General features: G+C 38.5%; 1 protein-coding gene across 9 annotated transcripts in view; it reads right to left on the reverse strand.

The window, feature by feature from the left end:
• The window catches only part of psip1a (PC4 and SFRS1 interacting protein 1a), a 415,986-nt gene extending 394,907 nt beyond the window's left edge, over nt 1–21,079 (reverse strand). For 7 of the 9 annotated variants that reach the window (XM_079863315.1, XM_079863316.1, XM_079863313.1 and 4 more), the window contains exon 1: nt 20,986–21,079. The gene's annotated coding sequence lies outside the window, so the exon portion shown is untranslated. Of the gene's footprint in view, nt 1–14,412; nt 14,511–20,937 lie in introns of all 9 variants that reach the window. The other 2 variants (XM_079863311.1, XM_079863310.1) reach the window with 2 other exon arrangements.
• Nucleotides 21,080–22,598: the final 1,519 nt, after the last annotated feature.

A 22,598-nucleotide genomic window follows, 5' to 3' on the forward strand; every position in this document is an offset into this window, starting at 1 on the left:
CCAGACGATGAATAAGGGTCTTATCTAGCGAAACGATCGGTCATTTCAAAAATAAATAAAAAAGTTTAAGTTTTATAAGCACAAATGCTCGCCTTGCTCTGTTCTTCTTGCTTCTGTTTTCATCAAAAACCTTAATTTCTTTTTGACTGAAGAAAGAAAGACATGGACATCTTGGATGACATGGGGGTGAGTAAATTATCAGCAGAAGTTTTTTTAAAAGTGAACTAATCCTTTAAGGAAAGAAAGAGAAAGAAATAAGAAACAAAGGGAAGGGAAGGAGGAAAGTTGAAGAGTATCAGTGAATTATCTGACAGGGAGCAAAGACAGGTCAGAAAAGCATGGAGGAAAAGACAGAAAAGACACAGGATGATGGTGAAAAGACAAAAAGAGGTGGAGACATTTTGCAGGGCTTCCACACCACCTAGCACTTCCAGTGAGGGTGATCAGACACCAGTACACACACACACACACACACACACACACACACACACACACACACACACACTTCAGTGGTTCTGGAGATTTATCTGAATGAGGAAAATTATTCTGAAATTAATGTTTTATGTAAACACACACACACACACACACACACACACACACACACACACACACAGTTCAGTGGTTCTGGAGATTTATCTGAATGACTCAAACAAAATGTTGAAAATGTGAAAATAAAACAAAGTGGTTCTGAAACAGTCTACATTGTAAGTTGTTGTTGTTTTTTAGGAAGAAAAATCTATGAGCATACCTCTTCTCACTTGCACCTCAAGACCCAAAGTATAGAATAGCTCTAGGTGTGCTTATAAGATCTTTACTGTCAGATGTGTGTCTGCTATATTTACTGACTGCATATGTGCATCATAGTTATTTATTTATATTAACATAAAATGTGGACAGTCTGATTCAGCCATGGCAAACTAAGTATTGTGGTCACTACCAAAACATTACTGTCACTACCAAAAATGTGAAGTCACTACCGTAACATGGGATGTTTTGTCAAAAATAAAGTATATTGAATTATCAACTAAGATGTTATGATAGTGTTTGGTTCAATGCATATTCAAACTAATGAATCCTTAACTTTGAAATCAGTATGATAAATTTTATGCCTTCTACAAAGAAAGATTGGATTAAAAATACAACAAATCTCATAAATTACATTTAAAATATTATTAAAATTATAACCTTTATTGATTTAACCTGTAAAAATATTTTTTTAAAATAGAAAAAATATATATTTATAAGGTAGATGTAAACAAAATCTTAATAGGTCATTATAAGCCTTCTTAATAAATTATTTAATATTGTGTTTCGGTAGTGACAAATTTGGGGAGAAGGAAAATATTCCAGGATTTTCTAAAAATACAATATGAGAATTAACTGCACAATTACTAGAAAAGCGTACCTTGGATATTATACAATTTACATACATGCAAAATTTGTGTAAAAAAACAAAAAAAATTCAAGATGTTTCCAACTCTGACTTTGCACCAATTCTGTAGAATGGCCCATATATATATATATAAATATAGCTGCGAGCAGCGATGAAGGGCCAAAGCCGGCGGCACCGCCACCCCGGTGCCTTTAGGTAACTAAAGGCACCGGGGTTGCGGTGCCACCGGCTTGGGCCCGTAATCGCTGCTCGCAGCTATATTTATTATTGTTGTTCAAGGGTTCGGGGGGTTTTGGGGCCCTTAACATGCTCGAAAACTCATGAAACTTTGCACACTGGTCAGAACCCGCGGCCATTAGGGCCGAGCTGAAGCTGGTACCCGGGCGTGGCAGGGGTGCTCAACAGCGCCACCTAGAATGCAATCTGAAATCTTGGACATATACAAGAACGTATTAGTATGAAACTCGGTACACATATAGATCTCATCAGGCCGAACAACTTCCGCACTCTATGTTATTAGCTCCACCCAACAGGAAGTCAGCTATTATGGGTTGTTTGAAAAACGTACGCTCTGGAATTTGAAATACTCCTCCTAGAGAATTCATCCAATCCCCTCGAAACTCGGTGTGCATGAAGTCAAGACATTGAGGATGCTAAATTGCGGACGGATTTTTGATATCTCGAACGGTTTGGCCGTGGCGAGGACACGAATTTATGGCGAGAAAATAGAAACAGGAAGTGTGTTATAACTTCAGCATACATTGACAGATCTTGATAAAACTTCAGCAGTGTGTTCGTTGTAAGAGGCCGATCACATGGATGTGATCTTTGTGAGTCAAAGTTATAGCGCCACCAACTGGCAACAGGAAGTGTGTCACTTTCAAAATGCTTTGAAATCACTCTCTTATTTTTACCCGATTTGCTTAAAACTTTATGTGTATAATGTAGACACACGGCAGATGTAGACCTGTGAAAGGATTAATGATATCTTAGATACTGTTGCCGTGGCAATGCATCAAACTTTAATATTCTTTTCGGATGCTTTTGAGACTCTTCACATACTTGAAAATGCATGAAACTCAACAGACACATCACATTTATTATCCAGTAGACATGTGCAAAGTTTCAGAAACGGGCGTGGTGGAATGGCTCAGTAGCGCCACCTTTAGTCAATAATGGGGGCTTAGTTTTTCCTAGAATCACAAAACTTGGTATGTATATTGTTCTCATCAAACCGGACAACTTTCTAATTTACAGTCATTAACTCAGACCATCAGAAAGTCAGATATTTTGGTTTGAATGTGGATTTTCTGGAGAATATTCTCTCTCTCTCTCTGTCTCTGTGTGTGTGTGTGTGTGTGTGGAGGGTGTGGGGGGGATTTGTCTATTCCATTTAATCTTTGTTTTTCAAGGTTTCAGGGGCTTTTGGGGCCCTTAACGTGCTCAAAAACTCTTGAAACTTTTCACACAGGTCAGAACCCACGGTCATCAGGGCCGGGCTGAAGCTGGTACCCGGGCGTGGCAGGGGGGCTCAACAGCGCCCCCTTGAACACGGTCTGAAAACTTGGTCCATATATGAAACATGCTTGCATGAATTAATATGAAACTCGGTACACATATAGATATCATCGGGCCGAACAACTTCCGCACTCTAAGTTATTAGATCCGCCCAACAGGAAGTCGGCTATTATGGGTTGTTTGAAAAATGCATGCTGTGGAATTTGATGTACTCATCCTAGAGAATTCATCCAATCGCCTCCAAACTCGGTCAGCATGAAGTCAAGTCATTGAGGATGCTAAATTGCGGACGGATTTTTGATATCTCGAACAGTTTGGCCGTGGCGAGGACACGAATTTATGGCGAGAAAAGAGAAACACGAAGTGTTATAACTTCTGCACACATTAACTGATCTTGATGAAACTTCAGCAGTGTGTTCATGGTAAGAGGCTGGTCAGATGGATGTAACTATTGTGAGTCAAAGTTATAGCGCCACCAACTGGTAGCAGGAAGTGTGTCACTTTCAAAATGCTTTTGACAAAAGTGGGGGGGTTACTTTTACCCACAGTTACAAAAATCAGTACGCATATTGGTCTCATCGAGCCGGACAACTTTCTAATTTACAGTCATTAGCTCCGAGCAACAGGAAGTCAGATATTTTGGTTTGAATGTGGATTTTTTGGATATGTCAGACTCTGAGTTTTTAGTTACTCCTCCTAAGTGGTTTATTTTATTCACACCAAACTTTTTCAACATGATAAAAATACATATATATATATATATATAAATATATAGCTGCGAGCAGCGATGAAGGGCCAAAGCCGGCGGCACCGCCACCCCGGTGCCTTTAGGTAACTAAAGGCACCGGGGTTGCGGTGCCACCGGCTTGGGCCCGTAATCGCTGCTCGCAGCTATATTTATTAGGGCCCGAGCACCGATGGTGTGAGGACCCTCTTGGAATTGCTCTGTTTATTATTATTATTATTCTCCGCATTTAATTGCATTTTTGAGGGCCTAAACATGCTCGAAAACTCACAAAACTTTGCACACGCGTCAGAACTGGCGAAAATTTACATCTGATATAGGTTTCAGAATTGGACGGGGCAAAATGGCTCGATAGCGCCACCTATAAAAGTTCAACGGAGTGCGCCTCCCGCAACGTTCCACGTACGTGCACGAAATTCGGTACATACATGTAATGACCTAATACCTACAAAAAAGTCTCTTGGAGCATAGCCCTAAACCAGGGCTCGACATTAAGGCTTGTCCGCTTGTCCGGGACAAGTGGATTTTTTTGTAGGACAAGTGGAAGAGAAAATTAGTTGTCCCACTGGACAAGTTAAATTTCAAACAAAATAAAATGCCATGTTACTTCATGTTATGTGCCACTCATTACGTCTATAATTTTACAGATTTAATTTTACCGATTTGAGACGTCGCATAACTGCCAGATTCAAACTGTGCTTTCGCGCGTTGCCTGGCGCTGAGCCAGAGTCGGACGCGTTCAGCGCTGTCATATATCACAACTAAGCAGTGTTTTCAACCTCATAATGTTTATTTTAGGTTTCAGATATTTAAATACACATAAGCATGAGTAAAACAATACATTTGGAGTTTGTAAAATACACACTGATGTCTGTGGAAGCAGCAATAACAATCTATTCAAATATAATTTGCCGACATGTGTTATTCATATCAGACAAACATAGTGGAAGTAACTATAAAGTTTACTCTATTCTTCTCAGTTCACCGGCCACTTTCTTGCATTCATTTCGGGAGAAACTGATGAAGGTTTTTAAACGACCAAACACACTCACTCACACGTATTTGAGAATCGGAATATCAGATAGGCTGATTGATGACATGGTAAGCAAGTTTGTGAATATTTTGAATAAAAAAGGAAAAGCGAAATAAAAGCGACACATCTGTCATACAGTATTATTGTGGCTGCGGTGTATCGCGTGACGCGTCGCCATTGGAAACATTAAAGGGAACGTTCGCCTTGAAAAAAATCACTCTGGGGGTGGGGGAGTCAGTTAGAATATTTTAAACTTACGCGTGAAAGGGTTAAAGAAAATATCAAAAATAAATATTTGTGTGTGCTGTAAAGTGGTTAGGAAAAAATAAATCGGTACCAGCAGGTCAAACTCAATGAAAAACCGGAATCGGCCTGAAAATTGTAATCGGTGCATCTCTATGTCTACAAAATTATTTTAGATATAGTATACAGTAAGTCTAGCTAGCTTGTCTAGCTAGCTTGCAAATACTGAGGATACCTACAAGAGTCACCACTTCCTCTGGTGATACACTGCACACCAGCGTGCAAAGTATTACTTTGTATTATGGAGTCTGGAGATCCTTATTTCTTGTTGAAGGGAAACTCTGTTCCTTTCTACTGTTTCAACTGAATTTTATTAATATTGATAGTGTTTGGATGCTTTCAATGGTTTGTTCGAATTCTGCATTAGCAAAACACAAAAAAAAAAAAAAAGATAAAATTATAAATCTTTACCCGGACAAGTGACTTTTGTGCATGGACAAGTAAAACATAAATTTACTTGTCCGAAGGACAAGTGCCTCAAAAAGTTAATGTCAAGCCCTGCCTAAACACAACAGGAAGTCAGACATTTTGAACTTCCTCTCAGATTTTTGTGCAGTTTTTGCCATTTTCAGGCCTCGTACTTTAGCGAACTCCTCCTACAGTTTTAATCTGATCATCTTCAAATTTGGTGAGTGTAATCTTAAGGCCTTTGCGACGTTAAATTGCGAAGATCTTGAGTTTTCGTCGAAGGGCGGGTCCTCGGCGGCCTGACAAATTTCGATGTTTCGCCATGAAACAGGAAGTTGCTGGAACTCAGGCATGGAATGTCCAATCTGCCCCAAACTTCACACGTTTGATAAGAGTTCTGTCCTGAACACATGACCATGCTCATATTCAGTTATAGTCATAGCGCCACCTGCTGGCAACAGGAAGTGACATGTTTAACACTGTTATGGACTCCTATTAACATATAAAAAAGTGCCAGCAAGTGCTAAACATGCTAACAACATACTAGAAGCATGCTAAAACATGCTAGCAAACTCTTAGCTAAGTGCTAAAGCATGCTATTATTGCAATTAAATAGGAATTTGCTGTAACTCAGGCATGGAATGTCCAATCTGCCCCAAACTTCACACTTTTGATAAGCGTTCTGTCCTGAACACATCTACATGAGAATTTTCAGTTATAGTAATAGCGCCACCTGCTGTCAACAGGAAGTGACATGTTTAACACTGTTGTGGTCTCCTAATAACATATAAAAAAGAGCCAGCAAGTGCTAAACAGATTAGCAACATACTAGAAACATGCTAGCAAACACTTAGCTAAGTGCTAAAGCATGCTATTACTGCAATTAAATAGGAATTTGCTGTAACTCAGGCATGGAATGTCCAATCTGCCCCAAACTTCACACGTTTGATAAGAATCATGGCCTGAACACATGTCTATGCTCAAATTCAGTTATCGTTATAGCGCCACCTACTGGCAACAGGAAGTGACATGTTTAACACATTGATGCCGTTCTAGCAACATGTTAAAAATGCCATTGAGTTCTAAACATGCTAGAAACATGTTAAAACATGCTAGCAATACTTAGCTAAGTGCTAAAGCATGCTAATTCAATGAAACAGGACTTTGTTGTTACTCAAGAAGGCAATGTACAATCTACCCCAAACTTCACACGTTTGATAAGAGTTATCTCTTGAACACGTCCATGCTCATATTTTGTTATAGTCATAGCGCCACCTGCTGGCAACAGGAAGTGACGTTTAACACTGTTCTTTACTCCTAATAACATATAAAAAAATGCCAGTAGGTGCTAAACATCCTACCAACATACTAGAGACATGCTAAAACATACTAGCAAACACTTAGCTAAGTGCTAAAGCATGCTATTATTGCAATTAAATAGAAATTTGCTGTAACTCAGGCATGGAATGTCCAATCTGCCCCAAACTTCACACTTTTGATAAAAGTCATGGCCTGAACACATCTACATGAGAATGTTCAGTTATAGTAATAGCGCCACCTACTGGCAACAGGAAGTGACATGTTTAACACATTGATGCCGTTCTAGCAACATGTTTAAAATGCCATTGAGTTCTAAACATGCTAGAAACATGTTAAAACATGCTAACAATGCTTAACTAAGTGCTAAAGAATGCTAATTCAATGAAACATGATTTTGTTGTTACTCAAGAAGGCAATGTCCAATTTGAACCAAACTTCACACGTTTGATAAGAGTTCTGTCCTGAACACACATCCATGCTCATATTCAGTTATAGTCATAACGCCACCTACTGGCAACAGAAACTGACATGGTTAACACAGTAATGCAGTACTAACCACATAATTATTGTGTATTAAGCATGCTAGAAACAGACTAAACATGCTAGCAACACTTAGCTGAGTCATGAAGCATGCTTTTATCACCATTATACAAAACATTTTGTAACTGACTTTGACATACTCTTACTATATATACCTCCTTAAATGTACATTTCTCAGCCATGCTCTGTCTTCCTAAAGCCACCGAGTGTTGATGGCACGGTGCGAGGGCCCTTTCATCGCTGCTTGCAGCTTTAATTATTGTTGTAATTGTAACCTTTTTAATAAAATAGCAAAACATATTGACAAGATAGATGTAAGCAAAATCTTAAATGGTCAATTTAAGTCTTCTTCTAAATATATCTTTTGTCCTTGCATTCATTCTTGGCTCAGTCAGTGTCACACCTGAATGAATGGCTCATTATGCAGAGTCATTACGCATAATGGGTGGGACAATGTATTCTCAGGTGTAAACTACTCCTCCTTTGCACCCCCTCGCATATTGGCTTTCCAAGCAAAACCTGTTTTACACAATTTAAATCAATGTATTGTTTTACGTGAACGATAAAGCAAGACTATTTTCACATAATTTTGAAGCCAGAACTCGAAGCGACAACATCCATTAGTCAAAAGTCTTGTGGACACATATTTAGTATGAGTTTTGTGGTCTTATTTCAGCAACTTTCATTTTTATTTTTTTCAATAACCACGCATAAACATTATTCTCTTAAAAATACAAACATCTACATACATGTTGCTCGCATATTATGGTTGCCCTGTTTGTGCTATATAGAGTGAATTTACACCTTTGCCATTATCATGTTTATAAATAACTGAAAAAAGCACAAATGTCAGGGCATGTCAAAACATCCCAAGGGCCCCAAAAACACCTTAGACCCCAGAGGGTTAAAGTTTCCTAATGTTGTTTTGGAGACTCCTATGACAGGTTTACATGCATCAAAGGTCAAAAAACGTTTTAATTTTCTCATAATATACATTTGCACATCACCACATTTTCAATGATTCTCAAACGACTCGTCAGATGAATCAGTCTCTCTAAATCCCTCCTTTCCACGAACTACTCTGCTCTGACTGGCCAGACAGCACAGTCTGTTGTGATTGGTTTACCGTGTACAGCACCGTCTGTTGAAAACAAAAATGTCCATTGCCATAAAAACGTCAGCTCTGTGTGTCCTGAGGCTTCCTACACCATAAACTAAACACAGTAACGAACAATGACGTCAATTTTACCATATCAATCCGAGCGTGAGTCCGATGATGAAACATTGGAAGAATTCATTCAACCCAAACCTCCATCACAAAGACGGCTCAAGCAGGACGTTTCTTAGTGATACAGTACTCGGTTTGAGGTACATTGAGATGTTGCAACTGTAATTCCTCATTAGCATTAACAAGTGCATGTCCATCAACAAACCGATTATTTTACTTATAGGCCTACTTATTTATTTACACAGTATTTTTCTAATTTATTGCGGTGAACATGTGGAAACTGTATCAATAACAGTGCATACATTAGCCGAGCTGTAGCGTGAATGACTGATGTAACATACAGTATCTCACAAAAGTGAGTACACCCCTCACATTTCAGCAAACATTTTAGTATATCTTCTCAAGGGACAATACTATAGAAATGAAACTTGGATAGATTTTAGAGTAGTTAATGTGCTGCTTGTATAGCAGTATACATTTACTGTCCTCTGAAAATAAAATTGTCAAAATAGCTGGCAACAAAAGTGAGTACACCCCAAGTGAAAATGTCAAAACTGTGTCCAAAGTGTCAATATTTTGAGTGAGCACCATTGTTATCTAGCACTGCCTTAATCCTCCTGGGCATGGAGTTCACCAGAGCTGCACAGGTTGTTGCTGGGACCCTCTTCCACTCCTCCATAATGGCATCATGGAGCTCCACTTTCCGCTTGAGGACACCCAACAGGTGCTCAATAGGGTTCAGATCTGGAGACATACTTGGCCACTCCATCACCTTCAGCTTCCTCAGCAAGGCAGTTGTCATCCTGGCGGTGTGTTTGGGGTCGTTATCATGCCTTTCGGCCCAATTTCTGAAGGGAGGGCATCATGTTCTGCTTAAGAATGTCACAGTACATGTTGGAATCCATGTTTCCCTCAATGAAGCACAGCTCCCCGGTACCAGAAGCACTCATGCAGCCACAGACCATGATGCTACCAACACCATGCTTGACTGTAGGCAAGACACAATTTTTTTGGTACTCCTCACCAGGGCGTCGCCACACATGCTGGACACCATCTGAACCAAACAAGTTTATCTTAGTCTCATCAGGCCACAGGACATGGTTCCAGTAATTCATGCTCTTGGACAAGTTGCTTTCAGCAAGCTGTTTGCAGGCTTTCTTGTGAGCCAGCTTCTGAAGAGGCTTCCTTCTGGAACGACGGCCATGCAAACTGACTTGTTGCAGTGTGCGGTGTATGGTCTGAGCACTGACAAGCTAACCTTCTGCTTCTGCAACCTCTAAAGCAATGCTGGTAGCACTCATGCGTCTGTTTTTTGAAGCCAGCTTCTGCACCTGATGCACAGCACGAGGACTCATCTTCTTTGATTGACCCTTGCAAGGCCTGTTCCGAGTGGAACCCGTCTTGGAAAACCTCTGTATGACCCTGGCCTGTACTGTAACTCAGTTTCAGGGTGTTTTCAATCTTCTTATAGCCTAGGTCAACTTTGTGGAGAGCAACAATTCTAATTCTCAAATCCTTAGAGAGTTCTTTGCCATGAGGTACCATGTTGAACATACAGTAGTCAGTATGAGAGAATTGTACTCAAAGCACAAATTTTAACTGCTCTAATACAAGATACATACATTTGTATGGTCCTGTCAAGCAGACAAAAACATGAAAATGATGAATAAGACATGTGGCTTTGCATGGTTAAACGACGTACAGCTATCATCACTTAGGGTGTAGGGCAATTCCACGCAAAGGTCATCCTTACCATGAAAAAATAAAGTTTTTACCTAAAGATCAAAACCCCTTTTAAGTTGTCCATTTAGGTCTGTAATATACTGTATTAATGTGCTGTATCAGAAATTTTAAGAAAATTGCCTTGTTTTTCCACCACATATGAGGTGAGCAACAATGCTAAAATTTTAATTTCAACCAGCCATATTTCATGCTTTCAAAAGAGGTATCAAAGACCCCCCTTTTAAAAACTTAATTTGAACAAAGCATTTTGCTGAAAGATGGAGGCATGCCTGAGAAATAAATATACTAATTTGGTCATAACAGCACTGCCTGTTGAATTTATAAGGGCTTTAATAAAGAGGTCTGGACGCTTCAGTGCTCTGTCACGTCCGTAACGTTTTAAAGATTAAGTTTATATAATATAACAATTATAAATGCAAATAACTTGAAACTTTATATGCAAAGCTAAACTATGTTTATGCTTACTAGGATCGACATTTCATTCCACTACTTTGCTTTGAACAACCATAATGCGTTACGGACGTGACCGTTACGGACGCTTCACATCAAATCATATGCACTTGTGATCGGTTTCAGGCTTACCATATATTCAGTGCATATCCAATAATCGCAATAATATTTGTGCTTTGTTAGTTTTAATATGAAAAAATGTCTCAACTTTCAAATTCAGTCTATTTTATAACAAAATGTAAACAATAGAGACCGCTCTTTAATACGTCGTGGTATATTTCTGTAGCGCCTCAGTGCGCGGCGGATAAAGCGCACATTAACGGATCTTCTCTTCCCCTGCCAGTTACAGAACGAAATATGAATATCAGAAGGTAGTATATGATACAGTACAACTTTAAGAAGAGCATATGTCTTATAGCCATAGGACACTTCCTTCGGGATGTCGCGTTTGTTTCCCTCTTGGTTAAAACATGAATATTCATCATAATCCCGCGATCAAGCTGACAAAATAACAGTGATATTGCAATCATTTTGACTCACGACTTAAAAGTAGTTTAAAAGTAGACATTTCAGACGTCCTATAGATATATTTCTCAGGTATGTGAGGCAAGTAGCCTACATTATACGCGGAGTTTCGGTTCATTTATGAGGCGCGCTCCACTTCACGCGACGGCGCCTCTGTGTCCTGATTATATTGTCTGCTATAGCCTATTTTCTTCTTATTTAAAAAAATCCAGGCAATTGGTTGATGAAACATTGATTAAAATTAAGATACAATTTATACAAAACGAAATTCACATTAAAGAAAGGCTTTCTACAAAAAAACTAAAAAAAACTAAAGAATTGGTCAAAATCATGTCTGCCCACTGATATACCGTATACGGTCCGTATCCGATATATTTGCATCTTATGATCTTACTCATGCTGTTATCCTTTCATATAATCAACATATGAAATAAAAAATACAATTATTTTATTTAAACATTAATATGAGACTAAATGCCTACTCAATTGTAATGTTGGAGCTGGATTTGAGTGAACGCGTCTTACCGGTGAGCATGTTGGGGGAGAGGTACGATTTTCGAACAAACATCGAATATTATTTTTGCTTATAATGCCAATCCTTAATATTTGGTGTTTTAAATGCCTGTTTGAGGTCTCTGTGAACGTTTTAAAGCAGTATTTAGTGCCGCTTTCAGAGCGGTCACGTCCGTAACGTCACGTCCGTAACATTGTTTTTTCCTCATAAATGCGAAAACGAAAAATAACATAAAATGAATATTTTATGTTCTGTGGAGAGCCAACCCTTCTTCATTCGGTGGGTACTATTACTTTTGGTTTGCGCAGTGTAATTCACAGAATTACTAAAAAATATTTTGGCAACAAAAAGTTAGAGATTTTTTTTGTCACGTCCATAACGCATGTGTATTTCCCTCATATTAAATATAAAACGCATGCGTAGACTGATATTTTTCTAATGTCTGGACTCCTTTATTAAGGTAGTATGGAAATATAAACAGATGTTTACAATATATTGGTATTAAATGCATTTTCTGAGAATTAAAAATTCAAGTTTTGACTGCAAATGTCACGTCCATAACGCTGGAATTGCCCTGTACTAACTTTTGTTGCCAACTATTTTGACAATAATGGCTGTATGTTGAGTTATTTTCAGAGGTCAGTAAATATATACTGCTATACAAGCAGCACATTGACTACTCTAAAATATATCCAAGTTTCATTTCTATTGTATTGTCCCTTGAGAAGATGTTTGCTGAAATGTGAGGGGTGTACTCACTTTCGTGAGATACTGTAAACGTGGGTAAAACAAATCTTGCTCCATGCTTAAAGGGGTGGTTTACTGCTTTTTTTCTTTGCATGATTGTGTTTATGGGGTGCAATATAACATGTCTTCGGGTTTTTTTTTTTTTTTAAGCCTTATTTTTCATAAATTTCACCTTTATTGTAAGCCGTTTTCTCCTCTGTCATTTGAACGACCGGTTGACTTCCTGATTCTATGAAATCACTCCCTCAGAAACAGGCAATGGGCTCAGATTGGTTAGTTGGGCCGGTGTGTTGTAATTGGCTAAACTGCGTAGTGCACGTTGTGCGGAAACTTCACGCCCATTACCTTTATGGGCGAAAGTTGCATGTGCTCCGGTCAAATGTAAATAATGGTGTCAATACTGCCGTATCAGTTTGAGCCAGAATCAGACCCAGAAAGCAGCAATAAAGAGAGTCAAGCAGAACCTCCGCAAACACGGCTCTTACAAAACGTTTCTGAATGGTAATTTTTTCTATTATTATTCTATTCTACTATTATTATATAAGAATTTCGATACTCTGTTACTTGAAAATGCTACTGCTGCTTGTTAGCTTTTGAGATACGATTTTCTCCTGATTAAACATTTAATATACATGACTGAGTAATACCGTTTTTTTAAAGTTATTGTTTTATCGATTACATATAATTTTTTTAACTTTATACACGTTTGTCTTATACACACAAAATAGCATCGAACTAACTGGCTACTATAAACAAACAGCGTTGGTTTACGTTCTTGATCAAATCGAAAAATTACGTCATAAAGTATACATGGAAAATACATTTACAAAATTAGTACATAATTACAAATTCAGGTCCAAAATGTTTGTACGCGTTTGTCATAGACACACGAACTAAGTGGCTACTAAAGCCAGCGCTGGCATTTGTTTACGTCCTTGATAAAACTAAAACATTACGTCTGAAATTAAATACATTTAAAATTAAGTCTTACTTACAGGTTGTGGCCCAACAACTGCTGCCTCTGGTTTTAAAGTTGGAACTGCTTCATGTTTCAGTAACAGTTTCTTGTTGAATCCGGCATTGAATTCGTGGAGATTCTGGAAGCTGTCTTCCGTAAAATGCGCAGCACAGAGAGCTAAATTACGATTGTAATTTTCAGGAACATAATCAAACATAAATTTTAGCCATTGTTGACGAACTACAGCGTCCGTAGGAAGCCTGAACACAGAAGACCTGACAGCTGGGTGAAAATAACACACTTTCGACGGCATAGCTACAGCTCTCCACTATAACTCTTCCTCTTCGACAAAGCCGCAGAAATATGACCATGCCCCCTTTTTTGCATATTCCGGAGGGAGGGTTGATGTGGGTTAGTTACGTATAAAACCCGGGAAGTATCTCGTTGTAGTCCCATTCGAGTCGTTTTTGTAGGCATTAAACTTCCTGATTTTTAAAAGAAAATCTGCTTACGTTGAACTTTCAGCGCAGCAACTTTGCAGATACTGTTCATACACCAGCAGCAACAGTACACACTATTTAAAATGAAAAAAGTGAAATCGCAATCAACCACCCCTTTAATCTTTCCTCAAAGTAGTGAGAACGACAGCCAATCTGCATTAATATACACAGTTTTAGGTAATAGTGGCCCACAACTGATCAGCAGAAGTATTTCAGTAAGACAGTAATAATGTGAGTTAGCCAGAAGCAGGAGACCTACACAATATAAAACTCAAAACTAAGTATTTTGAACAACATCTTTCAAGAGCAAGTGGTTTGCGAATCCTGTATTAAACTGCATCCTGGATTTGAGAAGTAGTCGTCAGTGAAATAAAGGGAACACAGCAAAAGTTTAGGATTATACTGCTGTGGTATCGTGGTGAAGATGAATTTTAACCACTGATTCTTCACATGCTCGTCCTTGGGCAGTGAAAAAAACTGGCTTTACCTTCACATTGTAGAGCACAGCGTCTTCTCGACATGATGCTTTTCAGCATTCACAGGAATCAGCTGCCAGTTTGAGGGCATTCAAGTTTTCCCTGGTGTCTGCGCACACAATATGCTAATGTTTTGTCTTGACGTCACAACGAAACAGCTTATGACTCATTTGAAAAACGATTAATTTAATTGACAAACACAGGACACACACACAGGACAATGGAGGAAATCAAGTGTATGCTCTTTTTGGATGTTTTTGTTTTTGCTGTTTTTTATTCAGGATACTCTGTCTGGCGCGTGCAATGATGAATAGTGAATAGCGCGTGAATAGTGACAATTCTCTCTGACCAATCAGCAGTCTGCCGTGTTTTCACGTCACATTTTAGTATCGCCTCAGCTCGCTTAGAACCTTGCCGGAGGGGATACGAAAAAAAGTACCTGGAAGCAGGTACAGGTACAACTTTTACACAGTGGAAAACCAAACAAAGGCGAGGCGAGGCGGTACTGTGTAGTGGAAAAACGCCATTAGAGCTATGTTACACACTACATGAAAGGTCATTTTCAAAAATCCATAATAGGGGCCCTTTAAAGAGGCTGTTTTAGTTCAACAGAGCTAATTATTAATTCGCCTCTAGCTCATTAAGGCCCTGTCCTAATGCAGGGCCTTAATGACGTATGACGTAATGCCGCTTTGACTGTCGGGAAGAAGTCTGCAGTGGCTCGCACCAGTGCAGGCTCGGCAAAATGCGGTGTTTGGTGTTTTTAGCCCCCAACGGCACCTTCCAGGCAGCTAGGGGATGGGTAGGTTTAAGGTTAGCTGCCTGGAAGGAGCCATTGGGGGCTAAAAACACCATAGAGGGCACATAACGACTGCAAAGCACCCTCGCGAGCACCCTTCTGAAAGTCTCATGGACTTTACGGACACGCACACACAGCAGCCATTGTAAGTCCACAAGACTGAAAGCTCATAAGAAGTGTGCCATTTGGGACAAGGCCTAATATTTGGCTTGTTCAACTTGAAGCAGCGCTGCACAGACCGATGCAGCCTTCCGTGTGACATCAAAGTACCACAAGAGCAATTCAAAAGCATATGGAGGCGTCTGCTCTCCAATCGGTCCGTACTTTGATGTCATTCACTGATCGGTCTCTGAAGTGCTGCTTCAAGTCGTACAAGCCTAGTGAATGGAAGGAAGTCTGACTAAATTCAGCGAACAGATCAACCAGATCATTCATTGAACCAGTTCAAAAAAACGATTCAGCGGTTCTTTTACGTCATGCGCAAAGACGTCACTAGAACATATTTCCAACAACTAATTGTCAAGTTACCATTATTTATATAGTACTTTTATGCAATACAGATTGTTTCAAAGCAGCTTTACAGTGATAACAGTGTAACAACTGCGAGTATGAACCAAACACCAGCTAATCTTCTTCCAGAAAATTAATTCAAAACTCTCCACTTCTCACGAATGAAGGGGGGAAGATTTGTTCAGAACGTCTCATGATCATCACCGGTCTGACTAATTAAAAGAGCCCCCAGCACTAACGAAATAACTGGTCAATGCTAGCTTTGTTGCCAAAATACTGATTGGTTAAGAGAAAGACAGAGACCAAGGTCTCACATAAGAGTCCTCACATTCCAGATTCAAATTACCCAACCCAGAGCCATGAATCATTCACAGTCTCCAGAAAGTCTGCTAACCAAAGACTTTTATTGGTTAACTGAAGGAAGAACTGGTCAACGTTTGATAGTTTTGCAAGACGGATCAGTTCAGAGGTGGTACTGCTGACCCCTGCGGCTAACGGACCCCATCTTGGTCCCATGAGAGATGAACAAAACCTCTTTTCAGCAGGAACTATCCATGACCTCAGATTGGAATGTCTAAACTTTACACACCAAAAAGACTTTACCTATCAAAATCCATAAAACTCATTCAAGAACAATTTTCGATGGACTTATAAACATTATACATCATTCTATGTGTTTCTACGATATATGTGTCCATTTAATATGCCTTGATCCCATATAATTCATGTAATTGTTATAACTAGTATAGGCTAGGTGTGTGAATGAAAGTGTGTACTGTTTCATATCAATGCTATCCTACGAACACCACTAGCAAGATGGCTGGAATTAAATCTGTGTAAAATGTTTCATATTCTGATAATAAGAAATCATGCCTAAACTGTTGCATCTGGTCTCTAATTAGAGCTAGAGAAACCCCCAGGGAAGACATGATTTATGACTTTGCAAAAAGAGCAGTCAGGACAAACATATTTGTAGGAGTAACAAAACCTTTTTTGTTTTAAAAAGAAAACCCTTTAAAAACCCAGCTCAGAGCGTTAGAAGTTGGGGTAGAAGTTGGGCAGAGAAGTGAGCAGAACTTGAGCAGAACCAAGATGAAGAAGAGCAGAAGATGGTTATAGCCTAACCATGTAACAGACGACCAGATCAACCCAAATTAAGATCAGATGGGTTAGATTCATTTCCAGTCATCTAGCTCCTTTCCGTATCTCATTTTCTTTCTTTCTTAGTGTTATTCTTCTTTTCCGATTGAAAGTCTCGGTTTTAAGTTAAGTTTTTCTGCAAAGTTTTGGTCCACGATTCACGGCTGCAACGCACCGCTTTCAACTTCAAAGACTTTCCAACCATCCGCCATCCACGCCACAGACATCTATCCAGGCACGAGGAGACCACAGCCAACGAACGGGAAACCCAAGGGAAACCCCAAAAGCAAAGACGCAAGTACCTCCAGACTAAAACTGAACTGGTGCATTGATATAAATTTAATAACCTGCCTAAAACGACAGAAGGGTTGAATTAATGCTTGATGGTTCGTTCAGGTTATGTCTTCTAACTGCATAGAATCTTGAGATCTCATCATCTCACTCTTCAACTCATTTTTTTCAAACTCTTTCTTTCTCACTCTCTTTCTTCAGCAACCTGTATGAATGTGTGTGTATGCGTGCGCTTGAGTTTGTGTTAGATCTTAGCTTTATGTGTTAGTATATAATCAATAAAGTATTGTTTGTATGTTAAAGAGATTACTTGTGTTATCTGCTTATAAATTTATTGTCTTGAACTTCGATCAAAGTTACCTATACTTTTACCCGTGATTATTTCTTAATTTATTGTTAGCTGGGGATTATTCTTTCTTGGCCAGGAAGATATTATATTTCCTAGAGTTAATGATTGTTTATGCTTTCTGTTCATTGGACGAACTGATAAAATAGTCATACTATTGATTCTGCTACAGTAAATTCTGAAAATAATTAAGTTATTAATTATTGATCATAATTCGTTATGAATAATAATTAATGATATTTATACGGGCGTATAAACGCTACAACAGGAAAAAAGTAAATAGTGCCATTGTTCAGCTGAAGTCAGTTCAGTGTTGATTCAGTTCCATTGTAAAGATCAATTAAATAAATGAATTTCATCTATTAAGCAGTTCTTCAGAAAATAACGCGGTCATCGTTCAGCTCAGTTCAGTTCTCATCCAATAGTATCAGTGCAGTCAGATCAATAATATTGTTGAATATTCAGTGTTACGGCACTGAAAAATTTAAATAAACCCATATGTGAACGCATAATGCTGATTATTACCTTTCATTCACTTACAGGTTAATGGTGTTTGTTGTCAATGTTTCATTCTGTGATCCTGCATATGCATATATGCCTGACAAATAATTAGTAGCAGGGCTGCCAACTTTTGAGTTTAGCTTGATTATGGAGGGGGGGTGGGGTTGGATTGAGGGAGTGTAAAAAAAAATCTTGCATCACAACAAGTGTATTGTGATTGTGAAAACATTTTAGTAACTACACAGATTTTAGGTTTAGTGACAACATGTTACACTGTTTACATGGTACAATTTCTGGTAAGCTACGTTTTTTTTATTATTGCTTGACACAAGTTTCACGATTTCAATTCAATTCTTGTGATTTGATTCAATATTGACTCATTTGGATAAATATTAGGTACACAAGATTTGTACAATAAAATGTACAAATTTGTACAAAAAACAACAAAAAATTCGAGAGTCTACTGTTGCTATAGTAACGAACACAACTTCCACGCGCATCTGAGTGACAGATAAACTGTTCACTCTAATTTCAGTTTTGTTGTTGTTGTTTATGTTGTGGTTATTTCAGTATAGAGTTTGCTTCCCATATTTTGTGCAAAAGCATACAGTTAAAGTAAACTTTATCATTCAACTGAACTGTGCACATGCATTTTGGACATGACATGTCTTGTTCCATCCATGCAATAATGCACATTGTTGAGTTGAATGAGGGGTTTTTTTTGTTTTCTTTTTAATAGTGTATGCTGAGCTACAGGCTATGACCCATTTCAGGGGCAGCCAAAATTACAATTTAAAATCTATCAGAGCTTTAGAAATCTATCTTCATATTAGAAATAAAGCTTCATATTATGAGAAGGCTACTTTCTGCGCACTTTATATTCTGTGGTAACAGCGAGATTCGATTCCTCCAATCTTAAAAAAAAAAAAAAGAATTGAAAAATAACTGTGAGGAATAGATTCTCGGAATTGACTCCATCGATTCCAGAATCGGGAATCAGTGTCGAATCCAAAAATTTCGGAATTGAACACAAACAGCACTAAGTACACCTGGCTGCAGCCAGCAGAACGGGGCGGGGCTGCAAGCCTACTCTACTCTGATTAGACTTTCACAGGCATACATGATAGGAAATGTGTTCGCATTCTGTGTAGGAAGGTGTATAAGTCATTCAAATCTATATGATATGGAAAATGCAGATTTACAAAGCCTTTATTATAATGCGAGGTAGAAAAAAAACATTAGCTTGTATCTCGCAATGTCCCTGAAATGATTGTTTAGCTAAATTAAGATGGTCTTTAGCCTATGGAGCGGTCACAGGATGAACAAACGACTTTCATGTGGTGAGCAGGTACGAGGCCGGTGGCGTGATTGATAATGAGCGACAACAAAATGCACCGGTCTCGTATCTCTCACGGAGGAGCGGAAGCATAAAGGAGGAGCGACGACGAAGGACGAGAGAGGCCAGGCCTGGATTTTTGTTGTGTTGTTTGTTTTATTATGTGACAGCAGTCATCCGTGAGGGGCTGCTGTCTTTAACTTTCGTTTTGTATTTATTTTAATTTATTATTAAAGTCTTTAAATGTTCGCCAGTTCCCGCCTCCTTCTTCCCACAACAACTAACCGTGTTACATTCTGTTTCTGGTAGACTGCATAGCATAGCTTTAGACTAGGGATGTGACAGGACAAAACAAAAGAACAAATCTGGATGAGAGGTGAATTAGCAGACTGCATAGCCTGAAGACCCAGCTAAGCAATTTATAAATAATTTCTCTTTGTCATAATTTGGCCTTGGCTGCATTATAGTGTTTTCTTATTAGACATGTGATAAACATTAGCCTATTTCACACCTATGTTTCACATCTCCTTTTCAGCTCCTCAACGGCTGCAAGCGGCAACTCTCACTGATCGGTTACATCCAGCCGCAGCTGATGTCGAACACAGCTAATCTGCCGTGCAAAGGCAAAAGACCGTAACTTCGTTTTTGGTCGAAAATGAGTTATTTATATTTTTGGCACATTCAAGACCTTCTTTATCATGTGGATAAGTATCTTGAATCAATTCCGTTTTTTTTTCGAGAAAATAATGATTTGTCTTAACAGTAACTTCCAAAAGCCCATGAGAAACCAAGGCAGAACACCGTAACATCAGTTACCGCTCTTTGGCTTTGTTTTGGAACGCTCAAATTACGAGTTACGGTGCTCTGCCTTTGTTTAGCCGCGCGTCAATATGAAGTTACTGTGCCGGTGTTCAATCAAATAATGTGGTGTTTCACTGCAGAGTCAAATGACATTCATCTCCACTTCTCTGGACATCTAATTGGGTTGAGTTGTGGGTTGGATTAGGGTGTGGTTGGATATTCTAGCTCCACCCATTAGGCCCAAAGTACATTCGCTCCTCCTTGCTGGACGTCTAGCGAGGGGGATCTAGACGTAAGATTCACCCATTTGCTCTGCAGTGAGAAGCCTCTCCTAGGTATGGCTATTGTAAAATGAGTTGCAAAATCATGTAAAAAATAAAATAAAAAATCTGTTGCAGAAATGAAATAGGAACAAAGTTCTTAAGCTTGTTTTACAGCTGTCACTGGTTTTTGGAATTCATTATATATTTATCTTTGCACTACTTTATTTTTGCAATTATTTGTTTTTGTTTGCAAAAACTAATTAATTATTTATTTATATATTTATATATTTATGTTTTTATTTTTTTGCTCAATACTTAGCACTTAAACCGCTCGTAAAATAAGGCCCCGACACCGATTAAACTCATTTTACACTGATATGACTGTTGCCATGGATAATTACTGTGAAATCACGTCACTGGATACACTGTAGCTAAAGAATTGTCAATACACACGAGTAACACGTATATGTTCTAACTCTGTATCGACACAACAACGTGACTACATAATCCATGAACATGTTTTGGACATCTCGAAACGTCTTTATGTACCTCATTAAATGTATGTCTTTTTTTTTTCTTTTTTTTTTTTGTAAATACCGTGTTTATTCAAAGAAGCTTCCCCCAACGATTCAGCGTGTTCGTCTTTCTTCTTCTTCTTCTTCTTCTTCTTCTTCAAGTTCTTCCTCTTCTTCTTTTTATGCGGCGGATTGCAGACAAGTGTGCATTACCGCCATCTATCACCCAAATGGACCACTGACACTCTGCCTACAATCTCCTGATTTACCTTACTCCAGGGGCGTAGAATTTAGTAGGGACGCTATGGACGTGTCCCTACAATATCCAGTGACACTGATATGTCCCTAGTCGCAATAATTTCGATCAAAACTTAAAATATATATAACTACTGTTGTCCGGTTGTGTCTTGTGTTTTTTTATGTATTATGCTTATTATTTAATCAGGAAACATCTTATTTAGATTAAAATCTCTTTCTGATCGTTCTGAGAAAAATGCGCAATTCATGGTACACAAACGGTTAATATATGAGCCTGCTTAACACACGCTAAACTGATTGGCTTTGTTTTTTTCTTTTTAACTTGTGAGAAGCTCTTGTGTGAAGCGGCAATGCTCCTCCGAAGGAAGACTAGATGCGGTAAGCTAGGGAGAAATCAACAGTTTTGTGCAAAAAAAAAATGCGGGGCAAATCCGTTTTTACTACTGTACAATCGCGGGATAAATGGCAAATAATCGTTAGTTTCGTGTGTGTGTGTGTGTCCTATGCACCACAAAGATGGCAATATCCGAAATACTTGTCCTTGTGGAGATTTTTTTTTTTTTTTTGGAAAACATCTGAAAATGTAAAAATGCCGAAAGTTTTCTGTGATAGGTGGGGGATCAATATACAGTTTATAAAATCATTATGTCTGTAAAAAAAATCCCCATAAAACATAAAAACACAACATTGCTTGGTCTTGTTGAAATGAGAGGACTGTTTGATGAAGTTGAAACCCTTATTGTCATCCCAGTCTCATCAGCTGAGGCTGAAAGAAGTTTCAGTGCTCTTAGGAGACTGAAAACATGGCTCAGAGCAATAGCACAAGTGACACTTAACAATATTGTTGTGTGCCATGTCCAACAGGACAAACTGGACATTATTGATGATGTGAAACAAATATGCCAACAGTTCATTTCTGTTAAAGGGATAGTTCACTTGAAAATGAAAATTCTGTCATAATTTACTCTACCTCAAGTTGTTTCAAACCTGTATGCATTTCTTTCTTCTGCTGAACACATAGAGGCTGAAGCTTCATACGGCGCTAAGTGGTATCAGCTCCTCCGTTTCCACACTCAGCCCCCATGGAGGGGTAAAATAAATAAATAAATAAATAAATAAATAAATAAATAAACAAAATCGTAACCTTTTAGAAGCAGATCGGTCTCATTAATAAGTCAAAACAATTAATTAATAAAACACAGAGCACACATGCGTAGCTAATTTCATAATTGCACAAAACACAATTCACGTTCGTGAAAAATATATATTTCCCCAAAAAGTAATTCACGTGTGCAAAATAAAATTATATAGGCTATTCATAAAATACATAAATGCAAAACACAATTCGTAGATATAACTGTGCACAAAAACATTAGAATTATTTAAATTTACGAGTTTATCCATGAATGTGAAAATCGTCATTCGTGTGTGAATCGC

This window comes from Squalius cephalus (assembly GCF_949319135.1).
Source record: "Squalius cephalus genome assembly, chromosome: 2".
Lineage (NCBI taxonomy): Eukaryota > Metazoa > Chordata > Actinopteri > Cypriniformes > Leuciscidae > Squalius > Squalius cephalus.